At 45.4% G+C, this 14,275-nt stretch overlaps 1 protein-coding gene across 1 annotated transcript in view; it reads right to left on the minus strand.

The window, feature by feature from the left end:
• The window catches only part of LOC109905667 (LIM domain kinase 1), a 90,535-nt gene that overhangs the window by 64,467 nt on the left and 11,793 nt on the right, over positions 1–14,275 (minus strand). The window lies entirely within an intron of this gene.

Consider the following 14,275-nt stretch of genomic DNA (forward strand, 5'->3'; position numbering starts at 1 on the left):
AGCAGTCTTAACACCCCCCCCCCCTTTTTCCTTTCCATGACAATCCCTTCCTCACTAAGGAGAAGGATCTGGGTCAGAAATCTATTACCTCCATATTCCAGACAGACAGGGAGAATTAGAATGTGTGACAGCACGCATAGTAAGTACCAGAACACAAAGCACAATTGGCTATAGAATTGGTAAAAAACCCTAGCTATTCTATCTGAAGGAAGCAGTTACTGTTTTTTTGTTGTGGTGGTATTGAACGAATAGGACAGTGAAGGGAAGACAGGAAAGGTAAGAGGAATGCAAGTCAGGTTACAAGTTACACAGTTGAAGTAGTGGTAAATCTTGTATCTGACTTGTATGTCCCAAAAAGGTAGATGAAAGTCAGATCTTCTCAAAATAACATTCGGTAGAGACTGAAGGATTTCTTACATTCCATCCACACTGGGCTCAGATGTGAATTACATTCGGTGCTTTACCAAGTGTGAGAGAAATGTGACCTCTTTTCTGTCCTAGCCTCTTCGCAACACACATATTATGAAGATACACACACACACACACACACCCTACCCCCTCCCTAAAACTCAGCACTGTGGAGTAGCCAGATGTGTCTCTCCCTCTCCGGCCCATCTGTATGCTCTCTGACTCACACACACACAAACGCACACGCACACACTAGTGCTGTCCCCGACAAAACAAAAATCTTGGTCGACCGAGAGTCGTCTGCTCATTAAAACAATCGATTGGTCAACATTTTTAAATGTGTATTTTTCTATATATAGACACACCCTATGTTTGAATAAAATTAACTATATGTAGGCTACTGAGCTTGTCCGATGCTTTAAGCACTGCGATTAAAAATGAAGACACACAAATGATTAAAGAGGGAGCCAGAGACCAACCAGAAGAAAAAAACCTGTTCCTGACCTTCCTCCCCCCACTGATGCTGGCCTTCACAGATTCTGCAGTTATGCTCCTGAAGTTGCTGGTAATAGTCAGTGGACGGCAACCTGTGTTCGGCAACCTTTTCCATTTTGGAGTGCCAAGTTATCGTACCATTTATACAGTTTTCATATGCACATGATTTTCATATGCACATTTTCATGGAACAGTTTCATTTAATTTATAATTAAGTCTTCATATCTCAAAATATATATAATGTGGTTAATCAAAATTCTAAATTAAGCCTCCCGGGTGGCGCAGTGGTTAAGGGTGCTGTACTGCAGCGCCAGCTGTGCCACCAGAGACTCTGGGTTCGCGCCCAGGCTCTGTCGTAACCGGCTGCGACCGGGAGGTCTGTGGGGCGACACACAATAGCCTAGCGTTGTCCGGGTTAGGGAGGGTTTGGCTGGTAGGGATATCCTTGTCTCAAAGCGCACCAGCGACTCCTGTGGCGGGCCGGGCGCAGTGCGCGGTAACCAAGGTTGCCAGGTGCACGGTGTTTCCTCCGACACATTGGTGCGGCTGGCTTCCGGGTTGGATGCGCGCTGTGTTAAGAAGCAGTTGTCATGCGTCCTCCGATACACAACCAAGCCGCCGTTTAATTTTAATATCGAATTTTTTAAATTTAATTTAAAAAAAATATTTAACCCCTTTTTCGTGGTATCCAATTGTTAGTAGCTATCTTGTCTCATCGCTACAACTCCCGTACGGGCTCGGGAGAGACAAGGGTTGAAAGTCATGCGTCGGGTTGGGTTGTGTATCGGAGGACTTTCAACCTTTGTCTCTCCCGAGCCCGTACGGGAGTTGTAGCGATGAGACAAGATAGTAGCTACTAACTATTGGATACCACGAAAAAGGGGTTAAATAAAAAAATTTAATTTTAAAAATTCGAAATTAAAATTATACAAATCTAAAAGTAACTTCTATTGCCATTGCCAATATGTAGGCCCTCCCGGGTAGCGCAGTGGTCTAAGGCACTGCATCACAGTGCTACTACAGACCCTGGTTCGAGCCTGGGTTGTATCACAACCAGCCATGATCGGGAGTCCAATAGGGCGGCGCACAATTGGCCCAGCATTGTCCTGGTTAGGGTTTGGTCGATGTAGACCGTCAATGTAAAAATAATTTGTTCTTAACCTCTGAGCTAACGTAAGCTAATGTGATTAGCATGAGGTTGTACGTAACAAGAACATTTCCCAGGACATAGACATATCTGATATTGGCAGAAATCTTAACTTCTTGTTAATCTAACTGCACTGTTCAATTTACAGTAGCTATTATAGTGAAAGAATACCATCCTATTGTTTGTGGAGAGTGCACAGTTATGAACTTGAAAATGTATTAATAAACCAATTTGGCACATTTGGGTAGTCTTGATACAACATTTTGAACAGAAATACAATGGTTCATAAAATCTGTCTAAAACTTTGCACACACACTGCTGTCATCTAGTGGCCAAAATCTTAATTGCCCCTAGATTCCCAAGTCATATATTGTCATTTATCTTGCATTTCAAAGATGGTACTTTTTTATTTATTTAAGTAGCAATTTGATGACTTGTTTGTTTAATTATTACAAGTTTTGATCTGGTGCATCGGTGGAGAGAAGACCACGAAGTCTCTTTTCCTGTACTATCTAGAGACACTTTATTCTGGGTCATCGGATTATGGAGGTGAGTTGTCTTTGCAATGTCTGACAGTGAGAAGTTTTGAGGCAGACTTAACTCATTGCCCAGAGCTATGGTCTTTCCCCCTGTTAGGTATAGCGGCGTGTTCCCACTGGGGGCACGTTGTGCATCGTTTGTTATTTTTGTGTGGTGATAATGGTCAGAGCAGATGTCTCGGAAGCATCTGTGGTTCGGGGTTAGTTACCAGCGAGCTGGTTCCATCGTGACAGCAGGCTCTAGTGCATCAATAGCCGCCGCAAAGCCACCGAAGACTAGGGTTAAGTTTAACAATAGGATTTGGGGAAACTCAAGTCATACTCATCTGTTTTTGCACTGTTAAGTCAGCTATGTACTTGTTCTGTAGTCGATGTGCTCATTAAGGCAGTTCAAAGTTTGGGCTACTAATCTGTTCATTTGATAGCAGCATTATGGCGTCTATTGAGGATTTTGTCCATGCTCCTTCTGAAGAGTTGCTTATGCAGTTTACAAGGAACAGCTATTGAAGTTGAGTGAGTATTTTGTTGAGATTAGTGACAAATGTCTCAAGGATACAGTGAAGTCGATTCTGTCAGTTATTTTGCTTTCAGCTGGTATTTTGAAGGCAGAATTGAGTGAACCTAGTCCAGCTGTATTGGATGTACCAATTGTGTCTAGTGCTGGTTTGACATTTGAGCAGAAAAATAGTTACTTTTATTGTAGCTAAATCATGACAAAAATCCGGAAAGGTTGAAGCAGGATACGGAACAACCTAAACTGCGGTTGCAACATCAGTCAGAGAAGGCAAGCTTTCAGGTGAATTTTCTTTTGAGAATGGCTACTCAACCTCCCCAATGGGACGCTCTTCCCTTGGTCGTTCTCCGCCATTTGATGTTGCTGGTAATCTCCGGGCGTTGCCTATATTTACTGAAAAAGATCCTCATCTATTTTTTATGTTATTTGAATGTGTAGCAGACTCTCGGGCTTGGCCTGATGCAGACCGTACTTTGATGCTACAGTGTGTTTTGACCAATGAGGCTAAGGAGGCTAACTCATCTCTTAGCGCTACAGATGGTGACGATTACCTAAAGGTTAAAACTGCTGTCCTGCATGCTTACGAGTTGGTCCCTGAAGTGTATCGACAGCATTTCAGAATGGTGAAAAAAAGGTGAAAACTCAACATGGGACTGTTTCTCACGGGATTTGTTAACTCAATTCATCGTCACTTGTTTGGAAGATTTGTGCAACCTGGTTGTCCTTGAACAATTTAAAGAATCTGTCCCTGATCGTCTTGCTACCTATATAAATTAGTGCATCTGAAACTGCTGTTTTGGCAGATGAGTACGTACTGACCCACAAAAGCAGTTTTGGAGCATCCCGTATGTGAGATGGGGGCAAAGGAACAGTTCATGTGGATTTGGGTCAGCAAATTCCTTTGGTTCTGGTAATGACATATCCATCTAGATCCGAACGTGGTTCATGTGGACAGAATGATGTAAGTAAAATCTGTAATTATTGTCAAGGTAAAGGCCACTGGAAGAACGAATGTCCTGTCTTTTGGTAAAATGGTTAGCAGATTGGCCAGAACAAATTTAAAACCTGTTGCGTTAGCTGGGCCTGTTCCTCATGTTAATTCAGTTGCGCAAGCTCAAGAATTGTCCAAACCTTTTAGTACTGATTATTCGCCGTTTGTCACAGAGGGCTATGTTTCACTATTGGGAAGTGATGTGCAAGTGCCAGTAAAGATTCTGCGAGACACTGGTGTCTCTGAATCGTTTGTTTTGGAGTCTGTTCTGCCTTTTTCTCTGGAGACAGATACAGCAATCAGTGTCCTGATTCAAGGGATAGGTTTGAATACATTGTCTGTACCCTTGCACAAAGAAAGACATTTCCGCTTACATCAAAACATGCCATGTTTGTCAGCTGACTGGGAAGCCTAATCAGATGTTAAGGCCAGTCCCGCAACAACCTATTCCTGTTACAGGCCAGTCCTGCAACAACCTATTCCTGTTACAGGCCAGTCCCGCAACAACCTATTCCTGTTACAGGCCAGTCCCGCAACAACCTATTCCTGTTACAGGCCAGTCCTGCAACAACCTATTCCTGTTACAGGCCAGTCCCGCAACAACCTATTCCTGTTACAGGCCAGTCCTGCAACAACCTATTCCTGTTACAGGCCAGTCCTGCAACAACCTATTCCTGTTACAGGCCAGTCCTGCAACAACCTATTCCTGTTACAGGCCAGTCCTGCAACAACCTATTCCTGTTACAGGCCAGTCCCGCAACAACCTATTCCTGTTACAGGCCAGTCCCGCAACAACCTATTCCTGTTACAGGCCAGTCCTGCAACAACCTATTCCTGTTACAGGCCAGTCCTGCAACAACCTATTCCTGTTACAGGCCAGTCCTGCAACAACCTATTCCTGTTACAGGCCAGTCCTGCAACAACCTATTCCTGTTACAGGCCAGTCCTGCAACAACCTATTCCTGTTACAGGCCAGTCCTGCAACAACCTATTCCTGTTACAGGCCAGTCCCGCAACAACCTATTCCTGTTACAGGCCAGTCCCGCAACAACCTATTCCTGTTACAGGCCAGTCCCGCAACAACCTATTCCTGTTACAGGCCAGTCCCGCAACAACCTATTCCTGTTACAGGCCAGTCCTGCAACAACCTATTCCTGTTACAGGCCAGTCCTGCAACAACCTATTCCTGTTACAGGCCAGCCATTTGAGCATTTGATTATTGATTGTGTTGGACCCTTAAAGAAGTATCACAAGGGAGCACTGGATTCAGTCCTAATGACCTTGTTTTTTGGTCATACTCTGCGTGGTCCCTTAAAGGATAACTCCTTAAAGGAGGATTAGAAGGTGGTTGAGCCTCCCCCAAATAGGTGTTATATGTTAGTGGTTTCTGACACAGGTTGTATGCAGCTTGTGAAATGGCTTAAGAAAAACTAGAATCCTTTCAGGTGAGGATGAAAAGGTTGTTTGACCGGCGAGCTGAGCCGTGACAATTTAGTGAGACCAAAATGGAGCTCTTTGAATACTTATTTCCCTCATTAAAATGCAAATCAATTTATAACATTTTTGACATGTGTTTTTCTGGATTTTTTGTTGTTGCTATTCTGTCTCTCACTGTTCAAATAAACCTACCATTAAATTATAGACTGATCACTTCTTTGTCAGTGGGCAAATGTACAAAATCAGCAGGGGATCAAATACTTTTTTAGCTCACTGTACATCCTAAAGTACATTAAGTGTATGATTAAGTACATGCTAGTTAATGATATCGCTGTTCCATCATTCTCCAGTTAGGCCTCCCCATGTCTCTTGGTGAACAAGTCAGATGGTTCTCTTAGATTTTGCACTGACTACCGGAAGGTTAAGTGTAACAACCTGACTGTTACCCACTCTCAAGGATGGAAGATTGTGTTGACCAGGTTGGTTCTGCCCAGTGTGTCAGCAAGTTTGATTTGCGGAAGGGTTACTGGCAGGTGCCTTTGTCATCAAGAGCTTGTGAAATATGTTTTTATTACTCCTTCAGGTCTTTTCTCCTATACGGTCAAGAGTTTTGGCCTACGCAACGCTCCTGCTACGTTTCAGAGTCTTATGAATATGGTGATCTCTGGCCTTGAAAGCTGTGCTATTTATCTAGATGATGTGGTTGTTTAAAGTGACACTTGGGAGTGACATCTGGTGCGGATACGGACTCTGAGTGTTTAGCTGATGCCTGTCCCACTGTGAACATAGTGACCTACCTCGGCAGAGTGGTCGGGCAGGGTCGTGTTGTCCTGGTGCGGGCTAAAGTGGCCTCTATCGACCTGTTTCAACCAAGAAGGAGCTGCAACGCTTCCTAGGTATGGTTGAGGATTATCGGGGGTTTTGCTGCAACTTCTCCACAGTTGTAGCACCTCTGACTGATCTGTTGAAGAAGAGGGCTGATTTCATTTGGTCTTCCTGCTGTCAGAGTGCTTTTGAAAATGTGAAACTGCTTCTTAGTTCTGACCCTGTGTTGGCTGCCCCACGATTGGAACAGCCTTTCAGCCTATATGTGGATGCCTGTAATGTGGGGGCAGGTGCCTTGTTGCTTCAAGCAGATGGAGGTGTTGAACATCCTGTTAGCTATTTCTCCAGAACATTTAACAGCTATCAGTTGAATTATTCAGTGGGGTAGGAGGCCCTTGCCTTAATCTGGGCGTTGCAGCATTTTGAGGTATATGTGGGGTCGGGTGTGGTCCCTATTGTGGTTTACACTGACCACAACCTCTTTCCTGCACACCATGCTTTCCCAAATCGCAGGATTATGCACTGGTGTTTGTTCCTGCAGGGCAATAAATTGCAATGTCCGTACTGTGAGAAGCCTAAGACAGCGCTACAGGGAGAAAGGACGGACAGCTGATCGTCCTCGCAGTGGCAGACCACGTGTAACAACACCTGCACAGGATCGGTACATCCGAACAACACACCTGCGGGACAGGTACAGGATGGCAACAACAACTGCCCGAGTTACACCAGGAACGCACAATCCATCAGTGCTCAGACTGTCCGCAATAAGCTGAGATAGGCCTACAAGCCCTCAGTCCAGCCTGTCGTAAGGCAGGTCCTCACCAGACATCAATGACAACAACGTCACCTATGGGCACAAACCCACTGTCGCTGGACCAGACAGGACTGGCAAAAGGTGCTCTTCACTGATGAGTCGCGGTTTAGTCTCATCAGGGGTGATGGTCGGATTCTCGTTTATCGTCAAAGGAATGAGCGTTACACTGAGGCTTGTACTCTGGAGCGGGATCAATTTGGAGGTGGAAGGTCTGTCATGGTCTGGGGTGGTGTGTCAAACCATCATTGGACTGAGCTGGTTGTCATTGCAGGTATTCTCAACGCTGTGCGTTACAGGGAAGACATCCTCCTCCCTCATGTGGTACCCATCCTGCAGGCTCATCCTGACATGACCCTCCAGCATGACAATGCCACCAGCCATACTGCTCATTCTGTGCGTGATTTCCTGCAAGACAGGAATGTCAGTGATCTACCATGCCCAGCAAAGAGCCCGGATCTCAATCCCATTGAGCACGTCTGGGACCTGTTGGATCAGAGGGTGAGGGCTAGGGCCATTCCCCTCAGAAATGTCCGGGAACTTGCAAGTGCATTGGTGGAAGAGTGGGGTAACATCTCACAGCAAGAACTGGCAAATCTGGTGCAGTCCATGAGGAGGAGATGCACTGCAGTACTTAACCTCGCTGGACGCTAGCGTCCCACCTCAACAACAGCCAGTGAAATTGCAGGGCGCAAAATTCAAAACAACAGAAATCTCATAATTACAATTCCCCAAATATTATACACCATTTTAAAGATAAACGTCTTGTAAATCCAACCACAGTGTCCGATTTCAAAAAGGCTTTACGGAGAAAGCACACCATGCGAATATGTTAGGTCAGCGCCTAGCCACAAAACCATACAGCCATTTTCCAACCAAGGAGAGGGCTCACAAAAGTCAGAAATAGCGATTAAATTAATCACTAACCTTTGATAATCTTCATCTGGTGGCACTCCCAGGTCTCCATGTTAGACAATAAATGTTTGTTCGATAATGTCCCTCTTTATGTCCAAAAACCTGAGTTTTGTTGGTGCGTTTAGTTCAGAAATCCAAAAGGCACAATGCGCGCTCTCAACATCAAGACGAAAAGTTTAAAAAGTACAATAAAAGTTAGCAGAAACATGTCAAACGATGTTTAAAATCAATCCTCAGGTTGTTTTTTGTCATAAATAATCAATAATTTTTCAACCGGACAAAAGCTTTGTCAATAGAAAAGGAGATACAAGAAAGGCGTGTTCCCGATCCACTGGCCTCTCATTGAAAGTGCTGTATCTCCCTCATTTTTTCAGAGTAAAAGCCTGAAACAATGCCTAAAGACTGGCCACATGTAGAGGAAGCCATAGATATCGTGAACTGGGTCCTAAGTCTTTGTATGGTGGATAGGCTTTCAATGGAAAAACAGCCTTTCAAAATAATAGTTCTTCCTGGTTGGATTTTCCTCAGATTTTCGCCTGCCATATAAGTTATTTTATACTCAGACATTATTTTAACAGTTTTGGAAACTTTAGAGTGTTTTCAATCCAAATCTACTAATTATATCCATATCCTAGCTCCTGGGCCTGAGTAGCAGGCAGTTTAATTTGGGCACGCTTTTCATCCAAAATTCCGAATGATGCCCCCTACATCTTGTTATGTTCATACAAATATTTACACATGTTAAGTTTGCTGAAAATAAACACAGTTGGCAGTGAGAGGACGTTTCTTTTTTTGCTGAGTTTACTTGAGTTTGAGGTTATTTTTATTTTTACAGGGACAGTGCACATTAATCAACATTTCAGTAAAAGTGCCGGTTTTAGCCAACCGGCTAATTTTCAACCGCAGTCCCTGGGCAGGTTATTAAAAACAATTACAATATAAACAATAGCAACATAGAACAAGCAAGACATAGCAACATAGGGCAAGCAAGACATAGCATACAGACAGAGCAACATAGGACAAGCAAGACGTAGCATACAGACAGAGCAGCATAAAACAAAAAGCAGCAAGACAAAATTCATAAAAGCAACAAAGTGTTTCCACACCTCACAAGCTACAGACAACAGACAACATGGAGAGCGGTAACACACAGCTAGGGACCATGTTCACAAATCTGATTGGCATTTAGCCATGTCTTCATGCATTTCAGAAATCATTGAGAAATACAGCTGATCATGTGCTGCTATTTTGACTGCACCCCCTTTGTCTATAACCACCATGGTTATTATCTGCTCCTGCTGGTCATCTTTGAATCTTTGAACATCTTAAAATATGTACTCTTAAATATCAACCCGCTACAGCCAGAAGAGAACTGTCCACCCCTTGGAGCCTGGTCCTCTCTAGGTTTCTTCCTAGGTTCCTGCCATCGAATGAGTTTTTCCTATCAACTGTGCTTCTGCCTCTGCATTGCTTGTTCTTTGGGGTTTTAGGTTAGGTATCTTTAAAGCACTTTATGATGATGTAAAAAAGGCAATACATTTATTTGATTGATTGATTGAGAAACAAACGTCATGTTATAAACAGCCTTTAAATGTTTGTTTTTTTTAAATTTTATTTAACCTTTATTTAACCAGGTAGGCTAGTTGAGAACAAGTTCTCATTTGCAACTGCGACCTGGCCAAGATAAAGCATAGCAGTGTGAGCAGACAACAAAGAGTTACACATGGAGTAAACAATTAACAAGTCAATAACACAGTAGAAAACAAAGGGGGGAGTCTATATACAATGTGTGCAAAAGGCATGAGGAGGTAGGCAAATAATTACAATTTTGCAGATTAACACTGGAGTGAAGAATGATCAGATGGTCATGTACAGGTAGAGATATTGGTGTGCAAAAGAGCAGAAAAGTAAATAAATAAAAACAGTATGGGGATGAGGTAGGTGAAAAAGGGTGGGCTATTTACCAATAGACTATGTACAGCTGCAGCGATCGGTTAGCTGCTCAGATAGCTGATGTTTGAAGTTGGTGAGGGAGATAAAAGTCTCCAACTTCAGCGATTTTTGCAATTCGTTCCAGTCACAGGCAGCAGAGTACTGGAACGAAAGGCGGCCAAATGAGGTGTTGGCTTTAGGGATGATCAGTGAGATACACCTGCTGGAGCGCGTGCTACGGATGGGTGTTGCCATCGTGACCAGTGAGCTGAGATAAGGCGGAGCTTTACCTAGCATGGACTTGTAGATGACCTGGAGCCAGTGGGTCTGGCGACGAATATGTAGCGAGGGCCAGCCGACTAGAGCATACAAAACGGATGGCACTGTGATAGACTGCATCCAGTTTGCTGAGTAGAGTGTTGGAAGCCATTTTGTAGATGACATCGCCGAAGTCGAGGATCGGTAGGATAGTCAGTTTTACTAGGGTAAGCTTGGCGGCGTGAGTGAAGGAGGCTTTGTTGCGGAATAGAAAGCCGACTCTTGATTTGATTTTCGATTGGAGATGTTTGATATGAGTCTGGAAGGAGAGTTTGCAGTCTAGCCAGACACCTAGGTACTTATAGACGTCCACATATTCTAGGTCGGAACCATCCAGGGTGGTGATGCTAGTCGGGCATGCGGGTGCAGGCAGCGACCGGTTGAAAAGCATGCATTTGGTTTTACTAGCGTTTAAGAGCAGTTGGAGGCCACGGAAGGAGTGTTGTATGGCATTGAAGCTTGTTTGGAGGTTAGATAGCACAGTGTCCAAAGACGGGCCGAAAGTATATAGAATGGTGTCGTCTGCGTAGAGGTGGCTCAGGGAATCGCCCGCAGCAAGAGCAACATCATTGATATACACAGAGAAAAGAGAAAAGAGTCTGCCCGAGAATTGAACCCTGTGGCACCCCCATAGAGACTGCCAGAGGACCGGACAGCATGCCCTCCGATTTGACACACTGAACTCTGTCTGCAAAGTAATTGGTGAACCAGGCAAGGCAGTCATCCGAAAAACCGAGGCTCCTGAGTCTGCCGATAAGAATATGGTGATTGACAGAGTCGAAAGCCTTGGCAAGGTCGATGAAGACGGCTGCACAGTACTGTCTTTTATCGATGGCGGTTATGATATCGTTTAGTACCTTGAGTGTGGCTGAGGTGCACCCATGACCGGCTCGGAAACCAGATTGCACAGCAGAGAAGGTACGGTGGGATTCGAGATGGTCAGTGACCTGTTTGTTGACTTGGCTTTCGAAGACCTTAGATAGGCAGGGCAGGATGGATATAGGTCTGTAACAGTTTGGGTCCAGGGTGTCTCCCCCTTTGAAGAGGGGGATGACTGCGGCAGCTTTCCAATCCTTGGGGATCTCAGACGATATGAAAGAGAGGTTGAACAGGCTGGTAATAGGGGTTGCGACAATGGTGGCAGATAGTTTCAGAAATAGAGGGTCCAGATTGTCAAGCCCAGCTGATTTGTACGGGTCCAGGTTTTGCAGCTCTTTCAGAACATCTGCTATCTGGATTTGGGTGAAGGAGAACCTGGAGAGGCTTGGGCGAGGAGCTGCGGGGGGGGCGGAGCTGTTGGCCGAGGTTGAAGTAGCCAGGCGGAAGGCATGGCCAGCCGTTGAGAAATGCTTATTGAAGTTTTCGATAATCATGGATTTATCAGTGGTGACCGTGTTACCTAGCCTCAGTGCAGTGGGCAGCTGGGAGGAGGTGCTCTTGTTCTCCATGGACTTCACAGTGTCCCAGAACTTTTTGGAGTTGGAGCTACAGGATGCAAACTTCTGCCTGAAGAAGCTGGCCTTAGCTTTCCTGACTGACTGCGTGTATTGGTTCCGGACTTCCCTGAACAGTTGCATATCACGGGGACTATTCGATGCTATTGCAGTCCGCCACAGGATGTTTTTGTGCTGGTCGAGGGCAGTCAGGTCTGGGGTGAACCAAGGGCTGTATCTGTTCTTAGTTCTGCATTTTTTGAACGGAGCATGCTTATCTAAAACGGTGAGGAAGTTACTTTTAAAGAATGACCAGGCATCCTCAACTGACGGGATGAGGTCGATGTCCTTCCAGGATACCCGGGCCAGGTCGATTAGAAAGGCCTGCTCACAGAAGTGTTTTAGGGAGCGTTTGACAGTGATGAGGGGTGGTCGTTTGACTGCGGCTCCGTAGCGGATACAGGCAATGAGGCAGTGATCGCTGAGATCCTGGTTGAAGACAGCGGAGGTGTATTTGGAGGGCCAGTTGGTCAGGATGACGTCTATGAGGGTGCCCTTGTTTACAGAGTTAGGGTTGTACCTGGTGGGTTCCTTGATGATTTGTGTGAGATTGAGGGCATCTAGCTTAGATTGTAGGACTGGCGGGGTGTTAAGCATATCCCAGTTTAGGTCACCTAACAGAACAAACTCTGAAGCTAGATGGGGGGCGATCAATTCACAAATGGTGTCCAGGGCACAGCTGGGAGCTGAGGGGGGTCGGTAGCAGGCGGCAACCGTGAGAGACTTATTTCTGGAGAGAGTAATTTTCAAAATTAGTAGTTCGAACTGTTTGGGTATGGACCTGGAAAGTATGACATTACTTTGCAGGCTATCTCTGCAGTAAACTGCAACTCCTCCCCCTTTGGCAGTTCTATCTTGACGGAAGATGTTATAGTTGGGTATGGAAATCTCTGAATTTTTGGTGGCCTTCCTGAGCCAGGATTCAGACACAGCAAGGACATCAGGGTTAGCAGAGTGTGCTAAAGCAGTGAGTAAAACAAACTTAGGGAGGAGGCTTCTGATGTTGACATGCATGAAACCAAGGCTTTTTCGATCACAGAAGTCAACAAATGAGGGTGCCTGGGGACATGCAGGGCCTGGGTTTACCTCCACATCACCCGCGGAACAGAGAAGGAGTAGTATGAGGGTGCGGCTAAAGGCTATCAAAACTGGTCGCCTAGAGCGTTGGGGACAGAGAATAAGAGGAGCAGGTTTCTGGGCATGGTAGAATATATTCAGGGCATAATGCGCAGACAGGGGTATGGTGGGGTGCGGGTACAGCGGAGGTAAGCCCAGGCACTGGGTGATGATGAGAGAGGTTGTATCTCTGGACAAGCTGGTAGTAATGGGTGAGGTCACCGCATGTGTGGGAGGTGGGACAAAGGAGTTATCAGGGGTATGAAGAGTGGAACTAGGGGCTCCATTGTGAACTAAAACAATGATAACTAACCTGAACAACAGTATACAAGGCATATTGACATTTGAGAGAGACATACAGCGAGGCATACAGTAATCACAGGTGTTGAATTGGGAAAGCTAGCTAAAACAGTAGGTGAGACAACAGCTAATCAGCTAGCACAACAACAGCAGGTAAAATGGCGTAGACTAGGCAACGGGGCCAACAGATAAAACAAACAAGCAGAATGGAGTACCGTGATTAATGGACAGTCCAGCGTGCATCAGCTATGTAGCCAAGAGATCAGTGTCCAGGGGGCAGCGGTGGATGGGTCAGGGAAGCTGGACTGGCGAGTGTTATCCCAAAAAAACTAACAATGACTAAATAGCTTGTAGCTAGTTAGCTGGTTAGCTTCTGGAGGTTCTTGAGTGTGTTCTAAAAATAAAAATATAATAGCGATTCCGTATCACATTGGGTGAGGCAGGTTTCCGGAAGGTATAAACAAATTAAAAGTCAAATGAGATAGAAAGTAAATATGGGTCCGGTGAGCGTTTGGGACGCGGCGATTCAGGCGGTTAGCAGGCCTGTGCTAACAAGCTAACAGTTTGTAGGCCCGGGCTAGACAAGGTAGCAGTTAGCGGACCGGAGCTGGACAAGCTAGCAGTTAGCAGGCCGAATTAGCAAGCAGGGAGATAGCGAGGGCTAGAGAGTTAGCCTTGGGGGACGTCGCGATGGGGTGAGTCTGTTTATTCCTCTTCATGCGGTGACATCGATAGACCGGTCGTGGGCCCGGGTATTGTAGCTCAGGAGTATGCTACGGTGGTAGCACAGGTGCGCAGGCCGGGCTAGCTTCAAGCTAAGTGGGTGGAAACGCTAGCCAGGAGTAAACATCCGGGGTTGCGGTTAGGCTAGATAGCTAGTTGTGAAGATCCAGCTGAAAAATCCAGCTGAAAGATGTTCCGTTTGCGGTGGGAATCCGGGGATGAATCCGGGGATGAAAAATAAATAGGTCCGTTATGCTCTGGTTGGAGTCGCGTTGTTCGAACTGGCGAGAGCTTTCCGAACTACAGGTTAG

This window comes from Oncorhynchus kisutch, linkage group LG15 (assembly GCF_002021735.2).
Source record: "Oncorhynchus kisutch isolate 150728-3 linkage group LG15, Okis_V2, whole genome shotgun sequence".
NCBI classification, from domain to species: Eukaryota; Metazoa; Chordata; class Actinopteri; order Salmoniformes; family Salmonidae; genus Oncorhynchus; species Oncorhynchus kisutch.